A 22,164-nucleotide genomic window follows, 5' to 3' on the forward strand; every position below is an offset into this window, starting at 1 on the left:
AAATTTATCCTACAGGATTCCTCGCAGAGTCCTTACTACAACTGAGTTCATATTGACCAAAGTGGTAACCAACTCAGTTATATACCCTTCAATGGCTTTTCCTTTGTCTATCTCTCACCTTCATGCTTCCCAAGATCATGTACTGAGTAGATGAATAAATCAGAGGCTGCTAAAAAACCAAAAGAAAGAAAAACCCTAACTGTGGGCCAACTCTGTCCATGCACAGACCATGCCACAGACTAACAAGCTACTGGACCCAGCTGCTTGGCCACTTTGGGAATCCATGAAGCTCATCTGCCTTCAGTAAGCCTATTTCCACCCTGGGAAATGGGAAATGAACAGCAAAACCAAGCTAGCAAGGCTTGACCCAGTTATACCTCATCTTTCCTCACTGACTTTTCCTTTTCATTCATATTCATTCATTAATTTTCTTTTTCTTTTTTTTTTTTGGTGGGGGGTGGGATGTGGGGAGGGGGGTTGGATACCAAGGATTAAAGGGGCACTCAACCACTGGGCCACATCCCCAGCTCTATTTTTATTTTATTTAGAAAGAGGATCTCACTAAGTTGCTTAGCACCTCACTGTTGCTGAAGCTGGCTTTGAACTCATGATCCTCCTATCTCAGCCTCCTATCTCAGCCTCCTGAGCCAATGGGATCACAGGCATACGCCAGTGCCATTACACCTGCCTATTCATTCATTTTCTTTCTCCACTCCCCTCCACCCCACACCCCTCCCTCTCTATCACAAGTTCATAAGCGAACGAACACACACACACACACACACACACACACACCAAAAAGAAAAAAAAAAGATCCATACACATAAGTTTTTCCATGGCACATGCTGGGTAGCCTTAGCCACGTGAAGAATTTATTCTCCTTAGGAAACTGCAGTCACCCACTATGAGATATAATTTTAAACAGTGATTACACAGAAGTGATTTCCTAAGCAGAAGGAATCAATATCAATATGGAAGAGACAAACTGAAGATTCCAGGTGGAAAAGAAGATAGATAAAAATAGACAAATAATCAAGAATGCGGATTACACAAAAATTTTGTATCTCTACATCACTAAAAACAAAATTAAAAGACAAACTAAATACTAAAAAAAGGTATAAATATTTAGAACAATGACAACAGAGGATTGATAAGTGAAACACTGAACTAGATTTTATAACAAATGAGAAAAATACTAATTTCCAAAAGGTAAAATGGGTAACAATGTGTTAAATAAGAAATACAGCCAATAAGCATATGATCATGTTTGGTCTCATTAATATAAAAAATGAAATAACTTTTCTCCTAGAAAATTACCAAATTTTAGTAAAATGAGATCTGCTAATGGGAACAAAAATTAGTAGAAACTTTTTTAAAAATTTTTTTTTAATTCTTTATTTTTTTTTTTTTAATATTTATTTTTTAGTTATCGGCGCACACAACATCTTTGTATGTGGTGTTGAGGATCGAACCTGGGCCGAACGCATGCCAGGCGAGCACGCTACCGCTTGAGCCACATCCCCAGCCCCAGTAGAAACGTTTTGACAAATGACGGCGATATTGAGTAGGATATGCACATACATTCAATCTAAACCCTTGGTTTACTTTCCATTCATTTAATGTGAAAATGTGAGCAAGGTAGAACACAGAAAATGCTAGTGACACAGAAGCCCATCAAATCTGAAAACACATTCTACAATGAGATTAAATAAATCATCCACAAATGGAATATTTCACAGTCCTTAGAAATACTAGCCAGGCTTTGTGGCACATGCCTATAATCCCAGCGACTCAGTTGGCTGAGGCAGGAGAACTACAAATTCAAGGCCAGCCTCAGTAACTTAGTGAGACCCTGCCTCAAAATAAAAAATGAAAAGGCTAGGGGTGTAGCTCAGTGTTAGAGCACCCCTGAGTTCAATCCCCAGTACCCCCCAAAAAAAAGGAATACATTTATTTACAGGTATTTTAGTAGCATGAAGAAATGCAAATAAAATAATGTTAAGTTTTTAATAAGTGGGATGCAAAATCATGACTCAGAATATATTTCAATTGCAGAAAAAAATATGAATGGAAAGAAGTGAATGAAAGAAACACAAAAAGCAGATATACCTTTGTGTGGTAGGACTGCTGATGACTTAAAAAAAAAAAAAACACCTTTTCTGCATTTTTCTGTACTACTCAAATCTTCTATAAAGTGCATACATTGGTTTTGTAATTGAAAAAAAATTATTTCCAGTGTAAATGCACAATGAACAATAGATGGAAATCTCACAGTTCTCCATCCCACTCCCACAGATACCAAAACGCTCCTTGGTTGGCAGGTAGGGCAGTCATGGTGGGGGTAAGCTGCTCTTACATCTGAGCCTAGACAAACATTAGGCTTCTTGATATAAAAACAAAAACTCTGCATGTCTCATGTATCAAAACACATTTTGGAAATTCGTTAACCAAAACCTTTTCCATCAGAGTATTTAAATCTGTACACCAGAATTATCTCCACAGAACAAGCTAGTTAAGTAAGCAGGATGTTTACTAGGAACACCCTAAAAACTAATAATTGTTTTTACAGATCTGCTAAATCCCTGCCAGTTTGTGTCAGTACACAGTGTAACATAAACAATCTCCAGAGTCTGTCCGCACTTCTGAACAGGAGAGCATGAAACCCTGAGCATCAGGCTTAATTCCTTGGCAATAATCACTGAAAATAAGCCTCTTGGAGCTCACTCTCTCAAAGGCTGATTTCGTGGTCTTTGAGATAGTTTTCTAGGAGTAAGAGCTAACTGTGACAAATTTTCTTTGCATTCGGTATCTTGTTTCATCTTCACAACCCTACAAAGCAGGGCTTCTCAGCACTATTGACATTTGGATCCAGGTAATTATTAAAGGGGGCTATACTGTGCCTCACAGGGCAGTTAGCAGAATTCTTGGATTCTACCAACCAAATGCCAATAGCACCTACACCACTTGGTTGTAACACACAAAAAAATGTCTCTTGACATTGCCAAATGGCCCCTATAGGTCAAAATCCCCTCAGTTGAAAACCAAGGCTTCAAAGAAGATACTATTACTGCCCCCATTTGACAAATGAAATTGAGACATAGCTATAGACCCATCTAACTCCAGAGCCTAAGATCCACATTTCCATACAAGCAGAAGACCCACACATCTCTTTTCAACTTGATTCACCTTTGCACCCCCATAGAGCCAAGGACAAACTTCAGTACATGTTAGTTGAACAAACCATTACTCTCATCACATAATATTTATTTACTTCAAACTGGGCTATAGGCCCAGGCAATGAAGGGACTCATGGCCTGCAAGTGGTTCATCATTGTCTATTTGAAAAAGTAAGACATATTCAGAGATAAGCCATTTGGAGACTCAAAGAAAACTTTGTTTCCTCATATGTAAAATGGAGACAATGCTAGGGCTGTTCTCATAATTAACTCAGATCATGCAATGAAATTCCTATTGCAAAAAACAATTTGAAAAAACAACTAAATACCAAGAATGTGTGTCAATAAGTAGGCTTAGGCACTGTAGGAATCAAAGCATCTCAAAATTTACTGGGATGAAGGAATCTGAAGAGAAACTAAACTCATGACCCATGATTTTAAATGTAGGTGAACATTTAAAATCCAAAAATTTGATTACCTGATTCCCACAGAAATCCTGGGCTGGGCTCTGACTGAGACTCTCAGCAAAGTTTTCCTGCTGAACTGCTTTGAAGTGGTTAAAAAAAAAAAAAAAAAGTGGGTTTAAGAGCAATGGGAAAAACAGAAAGGTTTAGTGTACTTCATGCACACCAGGAATTGGAGCACAGGGGGACTTAAAGACATTCTTGCAGAAAGAGGTCAAGATCACAAGAGGCAAACGGTGACAACGGCCAGGCAAAATCCAAGAAATATTTCTCATATAAAAATATGCTACAGAGCATATACTCAACTTACATTATGAACTGAGAAATTTCTCAGACTAAAATATCGACATTCAGATTGCTTCACAGCATTCTCTGAGAATAGGCAAATATTTGCTTTAAATTTAAATTTACATAGCTGAAAGTAAAGCTTTTGCCAAAACAAAGAATCAATCTTCCCTAAACATAAACCCAACATCTTCCTCCTCATGTTCAGTTCATTTTATTCTCTAAGGCACCAGAATAAGAGACACAGTAGCCAGATCTCCTCTTTTAAATGTGAATTTCAGAAGTTTAATTCCATAAGTGGAACTTCCCAAACTAAGTGTTGTGTAAAATTTCTTAAAGACTGTGTAGTCCACACCTAACCTGTCTCCATGCAGTCTCCATCCCAGGACCACCAGTACGAGAACTCTACTATAAGCCACATAGCTCACAAGAAGTCCAAGGATTTGGAGCAGGCAGGGCAGTTGGTACCAAAGGCTTGTTTAGAAATCTGTCTAGTCATAAGATGCAAATAAGAGAGAAGAGACTAACTTCAGGGGCTCAGTACAAGACAACTGCAGTGTCTATACCAGACAGGATAGGGATGAGAACCAAAGCAATGAGAGAACAGACAGTGATTCAGAAAATATTTGAAAGGTAATAACAGTGCTGATGGCCAACAGAGAGTCTCTAAGATATAACACACAAACGTGACCCACTGCAAACTTTGATGATAAATCTGAAACTCTAAGACCAGAGGAAAACTCAGGCTTAAAAGGAAGCACTTTGAGTTCTGACAAGTGGGGCTATCTTCATGGACCTGTGACCTAGATTGTCACTCAGGACCCCATGCTCAAAAAGGCACCATGCTAGGCTTACTGCTCTGCTGCCTCCATCTTGAGAATCTTAATTTTAACTCTGAACTTGTATTTTGTAAATGAAATCTGACAGGACAATGGAAAATGCACACAGGCAAGAGATCCAAGTTAACACATATGACCACTGCTCCTTGTCACCCCATCCACACAAAGCATTTGCAAGGTTCCATAAGCATAGAATTCCAGTGACATGATACAATGCACAGGAGTTCAACAAGACTCAAAGCAAGTTCAAGGTAAGTATGTTACAAATACAACTGAGTGAGCAGGTGGGTGGGAACTGACAGCTCTAAGGTGTCTTCCATTCAAACCAGAATTGCTTTGCACACAGAAAGAAGGCAACATTTTTCTAAGAAATACACATGACCAAGGAATTCTATCATTCTCTTACTAATGTTACTTCCCTGTATTAGCCAACAACTTAGGCTTTCTGAAAATAATGGCATAGGAAAAAAAAAAAAAAAAAAGATAGGGCAACCCACAGTTTCTTCTTCTTTTAGTCCTTCCTTATACCCCTGTAAGTCAAACATACACTGCTGATAAATTGTGTGCATATCAATAAGGGAAATAAAAATAGTTGAGTTTTATGCAGTGTTTCTACTGTTCTGGTAAAAACATGTACACATGGATGCATCAACTACAAAATACAAATTACAGGACTTCAGTAATTCTGCATATAAGCTCAATGGTCTTATAGTTGTATTAAGCCCCAGCACTGCACAATATAAAGATGAATAGTAAAATTTATGCTAATAATCTAATTTTTATTTACATTCTTAAATTTAATCCATGATATATTTTTTAATTTTCTTTGACTTAGAATGACATTAAAAAGAAAATACCATGGAGAGAGACTATAGAAGAAAGGAAAAATCTTTTATCTTAGTACCTTTATCAGCATTTTTATCCTTCTATTAGGAAGGAACAGCAGAAATAAACACTGATATCTTTCAAAGCAACTTCCAAAAGAACCATCAAAGATTGATGGAGTGATGTTGATTTGATACAGTAGTCCCCCGCTTATCCAAGGGGAATGCCTTCCAAGACCCCCCAGGGGATTCCTGAAACCCAGGATAGTACTAACCATTATACATATATTTTTTCCTATACATACTTATGATAAAGTTTCATTTACAAAATAAGGCAAACTTTTTCAATTCATGTCTCTCACCCAAAATTTAACTAAACACTTACCACAACATCAGAGTTATATCCTTTGTAATATGAGGTGCAACAGCAAAACTAACAAACTTCTTTCTTTTCTTTTTTCTTCTTCACAATTTCATGGATAGAAGATTTGTTCTTATTGTAATCTTTTTTAAAAATATGTTTTAGTTGTAGAAGTACATGATATCTTTATTTATTTTTATGTGGTGCTGAAGATTGAACCCAGTGCCTCATACGTGCTAGGCAAGAGCTGTACTGCTGAGATACAGCCCCAGCCCCAGCCCCAGCCCCTTACTGTAGATCTTAACACCCTCAGCATATGGTATTTTCTCTTTCCCTATTAAGTCAAGAATTTTTACCTTTTCACTTAAAGGAACATTTTCTAGTTTCTTCAGCATATGCTAATTGCCAGCATCATATTCTTGCAATTTGGGGTCACTAAACAAAATAAAGGTTACCTGAACACAAGCATTGCAATATTGCTACAATCAATCTGATAACTAAGATGGTTACTAAGTGACTAATAGGCAGATAGCATATACAGGGTGGATATGCTGAATAAACAGATAGTTCATGTCCTGAGAAGGCAAAGCAGGACAGCATGAGATTACATCATGCTGCTAAGAATGAAACACAATTTAAACCTTATGAATTGTTTATTTCTGGAATTTTCCATTTTATATCTTTGGGTCACAATTAACTGAAGATAACTGAAACAGCAAAAAGTGAAACCAAGAATAAGAGGGGAACTACTGCACCGCACTCATAATTACTAGATTGCTTCAGGCCTTTTCTCCATCACCCTGATGTCATTACCACAACAAATCTACTTAAACACCACAACATAATGTGTTTCCAACTAAAGCATTAACTGAAAGTAATAAGTTAAAATGAAGTCTAAACACAATCTTGTCAGGAAAATATTTAACACAGTAGTCTCTCCTCTGGACAACTCCTTTCTAGAATATTTCCCAGTGCCTTGATGGTTCCATTGTAACCAAATTCTGACTATGGCACCAAACCCAGGCAGTTTCTCACCAAAGTGCTCAGGTTTTCTCCAAGAAGCTGGTCTGTGAACATTAAGTCTGGTCTGGTCTTTAAATATTCCTACTTCAAATACAGTCAAGTTTTCCTTTTGTCTGATTTCCTTTTTTTTCTTTTTTTTTTGGACCACTACTTTCCACTTCAATAAATTAACTTCCTGCCTGGAGACACATCCTTGCAAATATGTCACTTTGTATTGTTTAGATGAGAGACTTCTGTCAAATTTTTCCTCTGTACCAGTAATCCCTACAGCTAGCCTTTCTGGAGCCAGTTACTTGTCTATGAATTTCCTTTCACTTCTTCCTATTCTACTGCACACTGCCTGCAGTAGACTCACTCAACTTTTAACCATTTTTCCCCATTCCCCCCTCCCCCGTTCTTTCTTCCAGCCCATCCAAAGAAGTGTCCTTGAGTATTTAAGACTCACCAGTCACCCTCCCTCCCAATTTTCAGTCTATCCCTGTCCTTCTCGCCCACACCTTGCACTCATTCCTTGCTCTCTTTCATTTTATAATATCACCCTTTCTCTCTGTACCTTCCTCTAACCTAAGCTACTATTCCATGTTTCTCTGATCAGTTCTTAAAAGAACAGATTAACTGGCCACCTGCAGCTATTGCCACCTATGTACTGCTCAATATTTTGCCCTCTGAATTCCATCTCTTCCATGCTACTGAAACCACTCCTGGCAAATCCACGAAATGGCCTGGTAAGTGGACTAGGTATAGATCTCAGGCCCATCCTCATGACCAGTCTGCTGCACTGGGTGGTGTGGACAGTTCCCTATGTTGACTGAGCTTCTTCCCTTTGTCACCACTGTCTACTTCTTTTGCTGACCATTTCTAAACATCAGTTATTCCCTGAAAGCTGTGTGCTTGCTTCTCTTTTATTCTTCATGATCTTCTTCGAGGAGTTCAGCTACCCTCATTCTTTATGTGAAAGCTCCCTGAAAGTGGTCTATTATTCTAGGCTATGCCTATACTCCAAATCTAAATTCTTACTTAAAATCTTTATGTGAATAATACCATCCAATAGTTCTTAATGACTTTTAATGTACCAAGTACAGAAGCAAGCCAGTTGCAGGTATATGAAGTAACTGAGATTAAGGATATTGACACTGGAGCCCTAACTGCATGAGTTTAAATCCTGAGTCTAGCATGAATCATCTGTGTGACCTGGAGAAAGTTACTTAGCCTCTCTGAGCCTTAGAGCCCTCATGTGTACTACAGGTACAATAGCATTACCTATTTCTTAGGAGTGATGTGAAATTGTGTCTAAGTTAAATATCTTAGAACAGTGCCTGCTACATTTTAAGGGCTATGTAAACATTATCTGTTCTTACACTGTTGTTATTCTCCTAATAACCTGAGGAGGCAAGTACTATTATTTTATCAATTCACTTAATGAGAAAACTAAGGTGGATAATTGTGGATCATGATGGAATCTCAAACTCCAGATGGTCAAATCTTAACTCATCATATTTCCCATTAAGATTCAACTTTTGCTTGTGTACCCTTCTTAATTAAAAGTGTTCTGTCCTTCCCACTCCTCTTACCACATATACCCCAGAGAACATTCACATTCTATTTCCAGAGTCATCTTTATAAAATAATCACCTTCCTCCTCATCTAAAAAAAAAAAAAAAAAAAAAAAATCCATTGAAGAGCTTAATCTTATTACTCCCATTAAAAACCTCTTGAGATCTGGTCCCAACATATCTTACCTCCCAACAATACCAATCTCTCTAGCTAGCTCTCTCTTAATCTAATCATTGTATTCTAAATTTTATTCCAAATCCAGGTATCCTCACTTCCTCCTCAAAATCTCCTACCTACCCATTCAAACCTTACCTCCTTCAGTGGGACCCCAATAAACCCACTCTTCCTTTGCTTGAGTGATTATTCTAGCTTAAGTCATGATCTTTCCTCACCTACTGCCAAAGGGTCCAACAGTTTGTTTTTAAATTTAACACATTTTCTATTGCAAGAGTAATATATGGGCAAACAAAGTCAAGTGCAGCAATTGTAAAGGAAACATATTATGCTGTAAAATAAATAATGAAGCCCCCTTCATCTTCTCTGACATTCTAATACCCTCCCCATGCACTGACAAATCCAAACACGTTATGTATGTGGGAGTTTTTTTCCTTAAAATATACAGATACCTGTATAACTCAGTATATTCTTTTCAATCTTTTTAACAGCTAAGTAGTATTCAAAATCTGGTTTTATAATGGTTATGTAAAAAAAAAAAATAATAATGGTTATGTATAAGATATGCCATCCCTTTTCTGTCCTCATTTCCTATACATGAATACTGTAAAGGGTAAATAATATGTTTTGTTCATCTTTTCATCTCAAAGAGGACCTTACACCAAGGCTAGAATTGCTCATCAAATGCTCAACAAATAATAACAGTAACTATATTCAGTTCAGTACAGGTAGCTAGCCAGGAAAACAGCTGTTAGTGCTTCACACACATTATCATATTTAATCCTCATAACCACCCAATTATTTCCGTTTCACAAAAGACTTAACCAAAATCCCAGTTATTAAGGACAGGGGATTCTAATCTACAGTTTTCTGGCTCCAGAGCTCACACCTTTATCCCTTTGCTATAGTTAATAAAAGTTTCATAAAAACATCCTTTACTTTCTCAACCAATATTGGAGAATAGAAAGTTCCAAGAATCCTTGTCTGGGCATGTGGGACTAAGATGGGAGCTAAAAGGAATCATGTGCAGATGGAGACAAATGATTGCAGCTATAATAATAGCCTACCATTCACCCATTCCACCTAGGTTTACTGAGGCCCTATGAGGAGAAGGACTATTGAGTTACTTCCCTCCCCATCCTCAGGCTCCCCACTACACTCTCCTTCCGTAATATCATGTCATTCTTTGCTGAAAATCTACCAAGGCCAAATGTACATTATTATTTCTATTAATAATTTCTAATTATGTCTAATCCTTGCAAAAACTGACACAAACATTAGTATTACCATTTTACAGATGCAAAGGTGAGACCCAAGGAAGTTCAATTATTTGCCAATATCAGACTGTAATAAAAAGCAAAGTCAGAATTCAAGTTGGAAGTCGAGATTCAAGTTGAGATCTGTGTGGCTCCAAAGTCCTACCCTTTTTTCCCCTCATACAGAATAATGCCTTTTAATTCGTAAAGAACAGATAACTTTTTTAAATTTAGACACAAGTTAAGACCACATTTGGCTACAAGTACATATCCAATTTCTGTGATTTAGAGATTTTGTTTTTCTCATCAAAGTCATGAGATGGGTAGACAAGGTCTAATACAGCAATTTCAGAATGCCATCAGCTTCTCAGCCTCCTTCTTATCTTCTACCCAGTCATTCTTAATCCTCAAGCCTTTTGTCTTTGGTCACAAGATGCTTTGTCCCCTTTCTCCAGGGAGAAAAAAGAAATACAAACAAAAGGCCTAACAGGTGAGCTCATAGAGGCTGTCCCCTTATCAGAGCTTTGGGGATAAGGGAGGACCCTGGTACTTACATCTCACTAGCCTGGACTACATCACTAAGACACCCCCGCTGCAGGGGATTCTGGGAAATTGGGCACTTTTAACTGGCCATGGTGGTGAATTAAACAAAATGGGGTTACATGTATGGAAGACATGGGCAGGATACACATCTGGGTGTGTCCAGTCCACAGAGTGATATAGAGGGCAAGTCAACCTAAAGAATCAAAGTATCCTTGGCAAAGAATAAACAGTAAAGAACCACGAAGAACCTAAATTCTGTATTTAGAAGCTTTTTCAGTTATGCAAAGTCATACACTGTTGGAAGTGGAGGATGGAAGAATGTGAAAGTTTGACAAGAACATCCAAGCAGCTGATCCAGAGGAAAAACACTGAGACCCAGGTGACTTCACACATATGGTCCTAATGGAATCACAGGTTCAAACAGAGTGTTTTCCCCTGACTACTCAATGACTCCCTACCTCCCTTCTCACTTCCCAGAATTAACTTAGAAGCCCATTTGACTCTTCTATCATTCATAAGAAAAGAACATGTTTCAATTCCAATTCAAATGAAATAAAATTCTCTACTGTGTGTTGTTCTAAAAATCTGTATCTTTAGAAAAAGATAGTGGTTATAGGGACTTTATCTGTATAACTGCTGCTACACTGTCAAGCTACTACATGAAGAAAGTAGGCCACAGAGTTTAAAAATAGTTTTCACTTTTTCCAAATAAAGGCGATTCAATAAACTTTCCTCATAAATACTCATACAACTCTGTAGCAGTAGGATGACATTTGTACGATGTAATACAACCATCCTATGAAAGAGTTAACACATTTCCCAGTGGGCCTACCTACTTCTTCTCAAGAACTGTCTCCCTCACTAAAGAATTTGGTTACTTATTTCTGAAAAGAGTGGCAAGTCTTATTCAGAAATAAGTAACCAAATTCTCAGTCACTCACCAGGTGAAGTTTGCCTTTTTAACAAATACTCTAGGAATAAGCATACCTGCTTCCCTAAACTTGTGTGTTTTTATGTCCAGTGTTTGATTTCCCTAAATTAAAGGAGAGGTAAATATACCTAAACCTACTCTAGAGTTCAGAGGATGTCCAAGAAATCTACAATCAGCCCCAAACATTATAGTACTTGATCTTCCTCCTACACCACCCACATTTAAGCTATGAGCCTTTGCCAGCATGACTGATACTCAATGCAATTTGAGTCTGTACAGTTCCTTCAGTCACGGACATTTTTAGGTGTATCACGGTACAGAAACCACCAAATGGTCTTTCTATTCTCAACCCTTTACACTTGCCAACAAAAACAAGGATGTGCCTATGTGCCAGTCAAAACGTGAGTCACACCACGTTCAAGGGAGACTCATAACCCAAGTGTAGTCGCAAACTGTGACAACACACCCACCTGGACCACTCAGAGTCCAAGCCCACATTTCAGAAATAGAAAAGTACAGTGTGCTACATGTTTAATTCAGACCCTCCCTTCTCCCCCACAGTTACCTACGAAGTGTGCAAACTTTAAACTTCTGGAAGAGCCCATTTCTTAAATTCCAGCTGTTTGGTGTTTCAGTTCCTTTAAGATAGGGGGAAAAAATACTGAAGTAACAGAAACCCTCACCATTTGGCTTTTTGAAACATCAACATCTAATGCCAAACTTACATCAATAATTATTGTATTTAAAATAAAAGATTTTTAAAATATTTGTATTTTGTAGAGTGAGTTAACTCAAATTAGTTTTGTTTTTTGTTTTTTGTTTTGTTTTTTTTTTTTTTTTGGAGCCATGAGCTCCATTAATAAAGCATCAACTTCTGTGATATATGTGACAATACAGGTTCTGACACACACTACAGTAAGTGTGAAAAATAAATGACATAAAATACTACAGATGAGAAAACTGCATCAGCCTGTGGCAGTTTTGGGGTAGTGTCAGTTTTTAGACAGTTTGATGATTGATTTAATTGTGAAATTATCAGCTTTTAATTGAACAGAACCGCTAGTCAAAGGACAAACACACTGTTCTTTATTTCCAAACAATGCCAAGCATCAAAATGTGACACTAGCCTTAACAGCTTTGAATCCCTTGTTTAAACCCATCTCTATTTGACCATCATTAAAAAAAAATAACAACTATGGCTCCCTGCAAGATTTCATAATTAGCTGCACAACTGTGATTTTTTTTCTTAATTCAAAATTAATAGAACTTTCTAGGGTAATCTCTGGATTATACAATGCATCTTGCCCATGCTTTCATTTGAGGTGACATATGAATGAATATGCTCTAATTAACTCATTCATTTGTTGTTTTGAGAAGGTAATCCAAATCAGGTCAGAGACATGTACTAATATTTCTGAAAAGTCAGAATGTTGAATGAGGTCTTCTTTCAGTCAGCAGTTCAAAAACGCTGTATTCTGAGATAAGGTACCTTTAAAAATGGAAGATGAGAAACTCAAAAATTAATTTTAATATAACAAACTGTCAACAAAATTCACTACAAAAACAAATATTTCATGTCATGGATAAGACAGATTTTTTAAAAAAATAATAAATCAGTAATGGGGAAATAATCTTGTACTGATTTATCTCATGCTGGTACAAAGAGTGACAAAAAGACCACATAGTTGACTAAATTTCCCTCATTGAACTTGTTCCCAAGAACTGTCTGATACCCTGTGATTAGGCGTTATTGATCTGAAACTACAGTGTGGCCTGGATTTTAAGTTCACACTTGTTCATTAAGGCTAGTTGACCCTAATTTTTAAAGTACACTGGAACAATGTTAGCTGTTTATCAAAAGGAATTTAACCAAACCCTGATCCTATCTTTATCAATAATGCAAACTTTTTTTTTTAAGTATTGTCCTTTGGAATACCATGTTATACTGTACCACATCTGTCCCCATAAACATGGATGGAGAAGGAAAAATAAGGTAAAATGACTGTTATTACAAACACTGTGAATCAAATTTAGAGCCATGAAATATCCAAGTCCCTAAACTGAGACTAGCTTCTTGGAAAGAAAGTGTAAATCTGAATTTGGCGCATGAAGATAATATCCTAAAGATACTTTTTGCTTGCCTGTCTAGTTTTTACAGCTCCATCTTTTGGTATTATAAGCTGCAGTTTGAACACTCTAATCAACCAAAGTAGGGAGAGCTCACTTTAGCCCACAAGAATTCCACATCTTTCCTACTGAAAAAAAAAAAAACTGGAAAATTCAGTACATTTTCCATACTCACCATAGAACATAAACAGAAAAATCTTATTCACCATTATTGCTGAGACATTAGCAATTTCTGTGTTTCCATCCAAAACACAAACCAAAATTAAAATGTTCTGGTCTTTCCAGTAAAGTATGCATTCTCTTTTCAAAAAGCCTGCTCTGATCCACCCTGTGCTATTTAATTTTTGCAGGAACTAAGAACAGTACACACCCAGGTGTTTTATAAACAACAACAGAACAAAACACAACAAGGTCTTTCTAGCTCTGAAACCTGTCATCTGCTACAAAGACAAGAGAACCATCCATAAAGTCCTCCATCACTACACCTTCTGACTTGGGTTTACCAGACCTAATGTGGCTCCTTTTTTTCCCCATCTGCTGGAAATGCCCTTTTGGTCAGAGGCCTGGGAAACAGCTCCTGAGTCACAGTGAAGTCCACTCCATTTCCTCCAGACCTGGCAACAGGAGGATCTTCACTACAGAGGTCGACAAGAAAGAAAAGGGAAACTACTGGCAAGTCTCAGCCAAAAGAATGAGCCCTGAAGTACTGATAAGCAGCGTTCTGAATCAGTGTGCAGAGTCAACTCTTTTCTTCAAAAAGTCAATCACATTCAGCTAGTGACCTGCACACACAAAATCTCCACGCAGGAAAAATAGGTCTGAAACAGGAAATAAACATCAGAATCACAGTCTTACACTTCTTTAAGTGACTTTTTCCCTCTTGACAGCAAAAGCTTTCCTCTAACTACCATACATAGTTTTTTAAATCAAGTTCTCTCGGCATTGCTGCTGGGGTTCTTAGTGAAAGCAAGGATTTGATTTGGTCCCACATGTTGAAAACTTCACACGCCATATAATGAAGAGCTTGTATGCCACGCCTTCCACCACATTTCCCTCTTAAAACTCGCTTATCTTAAAAAAAAAAAAAAAAAAATGATTCCTGAAAACACAACTAACAGCCCTCATCCTTCCGTCAGGTCAGACAGCCGCAGGAAGCAGATGTGAAGATTCTGGGCGGCCTTCCTAACCCCCCAGGGAGCCCAAAGTTGGCGCAGGGATGCAAGCGAACAGGGATCAGTTTTAGAGTGTGCCCAAGGAGACCAGTTTTCCCACAGGCTCACAATAAATGCACCCCAAGTGCATTTCTCACATCCTGACCGGATTAGGAAAAAAAAAAAAAAAAAGATTGTACGATGATCTCTAAGCAAAAGATTGATATTACTTTACTTAACGTGTAACAACAGGCCACAGGAAGAACTGAAGAATTACAAAACTTTTTCCCTCTCAGAAAGCTTAATTATTGAGTCGATGGTTCCTAAGATTTCTGTGGCATTGTTAAGGACCCCCTCGCCCACCCTCACTCATACTTCTCCGGACTGGGCTTCTCTGGAATTATTGCGGGAGCAGGGTGCGGGGCCCACGGACACACACGAGACCCCCGGCGTCCAGCCGTGCGGGCGTTCTCCACACGGAAGCCGCCGCGGCGCCGTCAGGACTTAAGCCCGACCCCCACCTCCGCCCCCCAAAAGTGCCGGTCCCCTTTGGGAAACAGGAGCGAGCTGGAAAAAGGAAATCGACCCCGGGAAGGGGAGGGGCGGCTGCAGCCGCGCAGCTGTGCCACTCGGCTCGGTGGCCGAGTGAGCGCGGCCAACCGCCCTTACCTGGGGGTGGAGAGCCGCCGGCACTACTTCCAAAAGTTCCGTTCACCGTCGCTCCCAGTTCAAAGCCCCGCCACAGGGCCCCGCCGCAGGCAAGCCGCGCACGACTCCTTCCCCGGCCAGTCCCCACCCTGTCTGCCCTACACCATGTCAGGAATCCGGGCAGGCACCGAGCTGGGAGCTGACATCACTCCCAGCCCCAGGTACCTCCTCCTCCCACCGCCGCCCTCTCTCGTCCCCGCCTGCAGGAATGAGCCAAAGAGCGTCGGCAGCGGGGCGGGGCGGCTGCGCCTGCGCCCCCACTGATTGGGCCGACCGCACGTCACTCAAAGGAGTCCACTAATTTTATACATTCCTCGCTGAGCGAGATTGGGCTGGAAGTGGGTGTTGATAGAAAAAAATGCTGCCCTTCCTGCTATCTGTGAGGAACGGAGATAATGGGATGGCGAAGAACCTGGCGAGCCGAGTTTTAAACTTTTTTTTTCTCCCCCCTTGGAGTATTTATTTATTATATTCCAGATCAGAAACGAAACCAACCCACCCAAGCCCCCTTTTTAAGGCAAAACAATTGCCTCTGTGTCACGGGCAAGTACGAGCCCGGCGGCGCGTGGTGCAGAAAATGGCTAGCTTCAAGTCATGCAAATAAAGGAAACGCCAGCTCACCCTCCTGCCTTTCCTTCGTGGGTCTGCTGGGTGTTGCTTCAGAAGGGGAATTTAAAACTTAAAAGCACTTCCAGAGATTGGGAAGAGAATCCCTAGAAACGGCCCAGCTCTGGATTGTTAACTGGTGGGTTAATGTGACTGATTTTCCTTTTGGCGATGAAAAAAATCACGCCCCACAAGCTTCCAAGGCAAATAAGATGGAATCTCCAGAGTAAGAAAATATATATATATATACACACACACATATGTATATGTATATTATTTACCTTTTTAAGGACCTTAAGACTGCTGCTTGAACGCACAACTGAAAAGGGGGAAAGGGGAGAAACCTCACAATTGAGTTCAACAAACCACACGAGAATAATTACTGTTGAATGGAACCAATTGCATTGGCTGAGCTATCATTAAGAATTAACTAACATTTACCCTTGGCGGATATTTCCCTGTGTAATTCCCTTGGCTGAGAAAACAAAGATTCTCAGACCACGTTCTTTCTGTTTATCCAAGGCAGAAACGAATGTTGAAAAGTGGCTCTATTTATATAGGATATAGGTAGCATATTATCCATCAACTTCTGGAAATGCAATGAATTAATTATTGATTTTCTGTTGCTTTTTATTGTTTTGTGATTGATGACTGGTCATCCATTTCACCAGTCTGTCAAAATTTGCAGAGGTGCAGAGTCCAGCATTATGTTATATTTAATCGTCACAACCATCCTATGTTCATACACACGTGTTTCTACTCCACATTCTTTCAAACACTGTAATGCTATTTAAAAAAAAAAAACCCACAGACTTGAGCTACCGCTTTCACACCTACTTTATATTATTACCATTGTGTTATTTGTCTTACACTATTTCAAACTCCTCACTTGTATTCCTGATTCCATTCCCCACCCACCCACCCAGCTCTAATTCTTTCTCTGCACCACTACTAGATATAAGGAATGGAAGTGGGGTGTTCCTCGGGCTCCTTTTCCCTGCAATTCTCAGGTTGGCTCTTAAAACTCCCTAATCTGGCTTCTATTTAAATTCCCACCTTATCTACTACATCACTCCTGGGAACCCCTCTGCTGCAATCAAACCTGTCTCTCACAGATCTTCGCTTGTTTCTCATCTTTTTGGCATAACTGGAATCCCCACTCTTCTCTCAAAGCCTAATTAAATTAAAGTCTTTGTCCTCTGCCAAGATTTGGCTGTGCTACAATGAACAAGAATAGGGAGTGAGTCCTTTGCACAGCTTTGCTACTGAGGTCAGTAACTTTGGGCAAGTCACTGAAATTAAACTTCAGTTACCTCCTCTCTAAAATGAGACTGACAATACCTATGTCAGAGGTTTTTATAAGGATAATTGAGATTCTACAGATGTTTAAATATGTGGTTTTACATGTCCAGTTAAATACATTTCCCGCCTTCCTGTTGAATACATTTCTTGCTTTCTGAAGAGTAAGCTCCATGGTTCATTCCTCTTTGTGTTCCTTATAGTCAATTCAAGGAAAAGGCTTGATTAATATTTAGAGCCCCAGGAAATAGATATTCATATCATTTCTTTCCCCCTTCCATTCCTTTCATTTTTTTAGCACAACTTTTCATTTCTCTTGTTGTACAGAATGCAGAGTCACACCATTCTTACATCTTAAATGTGCTCTCCTTCCAAATAATCCCTTGACCAAAAACTTCAACTTTGATTTCTTCAAGCCCCCCCTCCTTCACACCCTCACCTCCCCACACCCCCTCTATTTTCTATCTCTGCTTGGATCAGAGCCCTTCCTTCCCCCTACTCACCCACCCACCATTTATTTAACAACCCTTAACTCAGACACCTTCTCAGTCTACAATTCAACCTCTCTCTGCTACTCATCTTTCCTCCTCTAAGTTGGAGATGCACTTGTCTGTCAGTGCCCATTACCTGCCTTGCTCCCCAGATGCCTTCAAACAGTGTCTGGCCATGGCCATTCCTCCAGCCCTAGAAATAGATTGGCTGCCTCTAGGCTCAAGTTCTTCCAAATTACTGCTGAACACAGGAGATGGGGGAGGGAATGTCCACCCCCATAGGGATGGCAGGATAGAATAACAGGAAGTTGCCTCCCATCCCCTCTGCAGCTGGAATGATAACAGCTGCCATCGGAATCCAGAAAACAAAAGACTCCAGAGGAGAGCTGAAAACAGGCCAGGTCTGGAGCAGCAGTGTTCAAACCAGGGATTACCCAGAGAAAGGGAATATTTCAGCCACCTCTCCTACCCCACCACAGCCCATTTTAACCACTGACAGCTGTTTTCCTTTTTTTTAATTTGTTAATTTTTTTCATGTGGTGGTGGGGATCGAACTCAATGTCTCACGCATGCTAGGCAAGCACTGCACTACTGAGCCACAATCCCAGCCCTGTTAATCATTTAGACTTCATTATAAGATTTTATTTTTTAAAAAAGAATCTAACAAACACATTTAAATAACTGGCCTATGGTGTCTTGGGAAAACTCCAGAGGATCAGGACACTGCAACAGAAGCAAAAACAGATGGCAGATGGGCAGCAACCTAGGACTTACCCACTATCCTGGGTCTTAGCTCACTTAATGAAAATGTCCCCTTTACAATGTCTACGGTTTCCACATTAATTAGATCTAGGTAACTATTTTCTGCCTAGCTATTCTGATGATCAGCCTTCCCTTTGGTACCCATGAACATTACCAGGTATTATCATCACTATTGGGGATAGGGCACAACCAAAGCAGCAGAAATTCTGCTGAGAGGAGTCCTAAAAGTCTTCTGATGCAACCCATATTGGATGCAAGAACTCCTTCTACAGCATTCCTGACAGGTGGCCTGCAGCCCCTGCTTGAATTTCCCTGGCAACAGGAGCACACAAACTAGGAAAGCAGCCCACTGTTGAAGATCTTTCTCCAGTTGAGCCAGATGCTGTTTTTGACTTTTCTCCCAAAAGGTCTCCACCTTGTTTTAATCCTTCAACCATCCTGTAAGTGAATGTTACTAGCAGCATTGTAACATACTGACTCAAAGGCACAGCAAGATTGTGTAAATGGATTGCTTTAGAACACTGGGAACTGGGATTGAAACCAAGGTCTGCTAGACTCCCAAGCTATTTTTCCTTTCCATATCTATAACACTGTTTGTCCATGATTTACCCTCTATTAGTTCTGCCCCCTGGAGTAAGAAAGACCAAGCTGAGTCTTCAGCTTGTTTTGGAACAGAAATATGTTGGCTGAGCTATCATTAAGGGCAACTTCCTGAGGGCAACTTCCATACTTAGTTTGTTTAGATGCAGACTCCAAGAAACGGCTGCCCTAATCATCATGCCTGCCTGGTCTTCTCAGGCTTCCAGGTGCAGCTATCTAAAGCACAGCCTGGTCACTCTTGACTTTAGTAAGGCACAAAACCTAGACTTTCTTGACTAACATCCAAGAGCCTTTACATCCTGGCCCCCAACTTAGCTCTCTGAACTAAGCTTCTTTGTCTGCCCACACCACACAGACTGCAGAACCTGAATTCCTTTGCACCTGTATTCCCTAATCAGATATCCTCAGTTATGAATGATTTTTGCAGGTTTCTATTCAAATCCATCTCCCATAGTTGTTACAAGGATCTGACCAGATGACATAGACAAGAGCATATTGCCTGACAATAATAGATCATGATAAACATATTTCTTTTTCTTGTGACATAAAACAACTGTACTATTATTGTTATAGATGGCTTATATCCTTCACTGACTATAAGTCCCTTACAGTCCTTGAGGGTAGAACACTAGGTCCTTTCACCTTTACATCCTTTATGATAGATTCTTTTTTGTCCTATAGATATTCAATAAAAAATTCGCTGAATGAATAAGTGAATGCTGTTGTTTGCTTTAAACTCCTAACCTGCTATGGCTAGGTCTTTAGAAATTGAATAACTTCACTGGACTGATAATAAAGGATTTTGCATCCTCCTGCTGTTCTGATCCCAGGCATATTGCCAACACAGAATGGGCTAAACACATGGTATAAGTCATGAACCAAGTCTACATGAAGCATCTTAGTTTTAGAATTCTTTCTAAAGGAAGTTTCTGCTTCTTCTGATTGTAAGCATGGCATTGGTGACAACCTAGATACTATTTTAATATCTTTTAGCTGAATACCAAATCACTATTCAGCTATTAACAAACATCATTTATGAATCCAGCCCTCCTTCTGCCTATTGAGACAGGTTAGAAATAGGTACACATCTTGCTCCACAGGGAGAGACTTATTTTAATCACTTTTTCCTTACAACCCAAGGTTATTCTTTGATTGCCCACCAGATAAATCCAAAAACCTAGTTTCATTCAACTTACCCATCTCATTACTCCATTTATAAGTTTTTTTAAATTAATTAAAACTAAGAATGATCTCTTTTCATGATCTTTGATTAATGTGCAATTAATAGCTAAGTTAAACAAATTAAATTCTCTTAAACAATTAACCCCATTACAAATTTAGTTAATTAGATTTTCTAAAAAATATGTTAGGTGCAGTGGCAAGCTCTTGTAGTCCCAGCTACTGGGGAGGCTGAGGAAGGGGGATCACTTGAATTCAGGAATTTGAGGCCAACCAAGTCCCTGTCTCAAAAAACAAAAAGTTAGGTTCTTATATTCTGACAGAGGTACCAAAGAGAATGCTAGTCTTTTTAATATATAGAAGCAATTCCTGTTTTCTAGTCCATGCAGATGATCTGCACAAGCATTCATCCCCAGCAGGCCCAGTCTTACCCCCAAACTGTCAGGCCTTTCCAAGGCTGCCATCCTTCCTCCCAACATGCATTATGGACAACCTCTTTAGGGTTCTCAGAAACATGCTCAATCAACAACAGAGCGTTATTCATAACCAGTAACTCCCCCTTTGATTTTTCACAAGCCACAATGTTAAGTAAGGCTCATGTTTCAAATAATATTTCATGGTTCACTACTAATCAAAATTTATCCAATTCGACATTGTGGTGCATGCCATTCCCTGGACCAGTGCCATACGTGATTCCCAGTCCTCCGATTGATCCAGTAATTTCTACCCCGATCACCTTTTCACCTGGACAATCATTAATTTACTGTTTATTTAGTCTCTCCTAATCCTTAACTGGAATTCTTCCACTTAACTAGAATTTACATTTTAAAGTGGCATTTCAATCCACAAACTTCTGTCTAAAAAGACTAAGGAATGAATTTTAGCTAAAAACAGATGTAAGATGAGAATTGAACAACTGGTTTAGATAAATGTTTTCACTCAAGGAATTTCCCTGGCAAGTTGAAACAAGTTGCTGATAAATAAATCTTTAGGCTGAAGTGCCTATCTCCCAAGTCCTGTAACAGTTGGATTTTCTGTTGCCTTCCCTTGCCCCTCCAGATTCTATCTTCAGAAAAACTTTTCTATAGAAGGATGCTGACTCTATGGCATTTCAATTGCCAGATAATTAATATTCTGGTTTATTAAACTAGCCAGAATATTAAGGAAACAAAGACAAAGCGTCACAACTATCCTTTAGTATGTCTGTCTTTTAAGTGAATTAAACCTCTTTACCTCTATTTCACCTGAGATAATTTCCATTTGACTCTATATTGCTTGAATCCTAAATGAGATATGGTGTAATAGCAAGAGAAGTACCCTTTACATTTCAAGATGCCATTTCCAGAGGGGGAAAAAAAAATCACCACCCATTACTGACGAAATAAAGTGTAAGAAATAGCACCTCTCCTTTGGTAAAATGAAATAAAGTATATACTCTAAGCTATACGTCCTAGCATCACTCGATATTTTTTGAGCTTCAGTTTCTCCATCATAAATGGGTGGCAATAGTGCAAAAACGGGTCTTAAATTGGAGCCATGAAAGTTGGATGTTGCTTCCCGCCATGGCCTCCTCCTAACAGAGTCTGAAATGGTTCTCTGCACAGGATTCCTCAGCTAACATGCTGAGACCCTTGCCACCTTCCATAGTACTGATTGGACCGTGGGTTCTCATCCCATTCAAAGACAATCCAGTATAACCTTGCCAAACAGCCTGGGGCAAGAAAGATAGGAACTCTGGCGGAAATCCACACTGACTAGTCACTGGCTGGCCCAGTGAAATCTTCTCTCAAGATATTAAAAGTGAGACCCAG

The 22,164-nt window shown here is 39.4% G+C and overlaps 1 protein-coding gene across 12 annotated transcripts in view; it reads right to left on the minus strand.

Annotated features, from left to right (window-relative positions):
* Positions 1-15,589, minus strand: part of Ppfibp1 (PPFIB scaffold protein 1) — a 208,844-nt gene extending 193,255 nt beyond the window's left edge. For all 12 annotated transcript variants that reach the window (XM_077799329.1, XM_077799328.1, XM_077799335.1 and 9 more), the window contains exon 1: positions 15,378-15,589. The gene's annotated coding sequence lies outside the window, so the exon portion shown is untranslated. The remainder of the gene's footprint in view (positions 1-15,377) is intronic.
* Between the last annotated feature and the right edge of the window lie 6,575 nt (positions 15,590-22,164).

This window comes from Urocitellus parryii, chromosome 5, assembly GCF_045843805.1.
Source record: "Urocitellus parryii isolate mUroPar1 chromosome 5, mUroPar1.hap1, whole genome shotgun sequence".
NCBI lineage: Eukaryota > Metazoa > Chordata > Mammalia > Rodentia > Sciuridae > Urocitellus > Urocitellus parryii.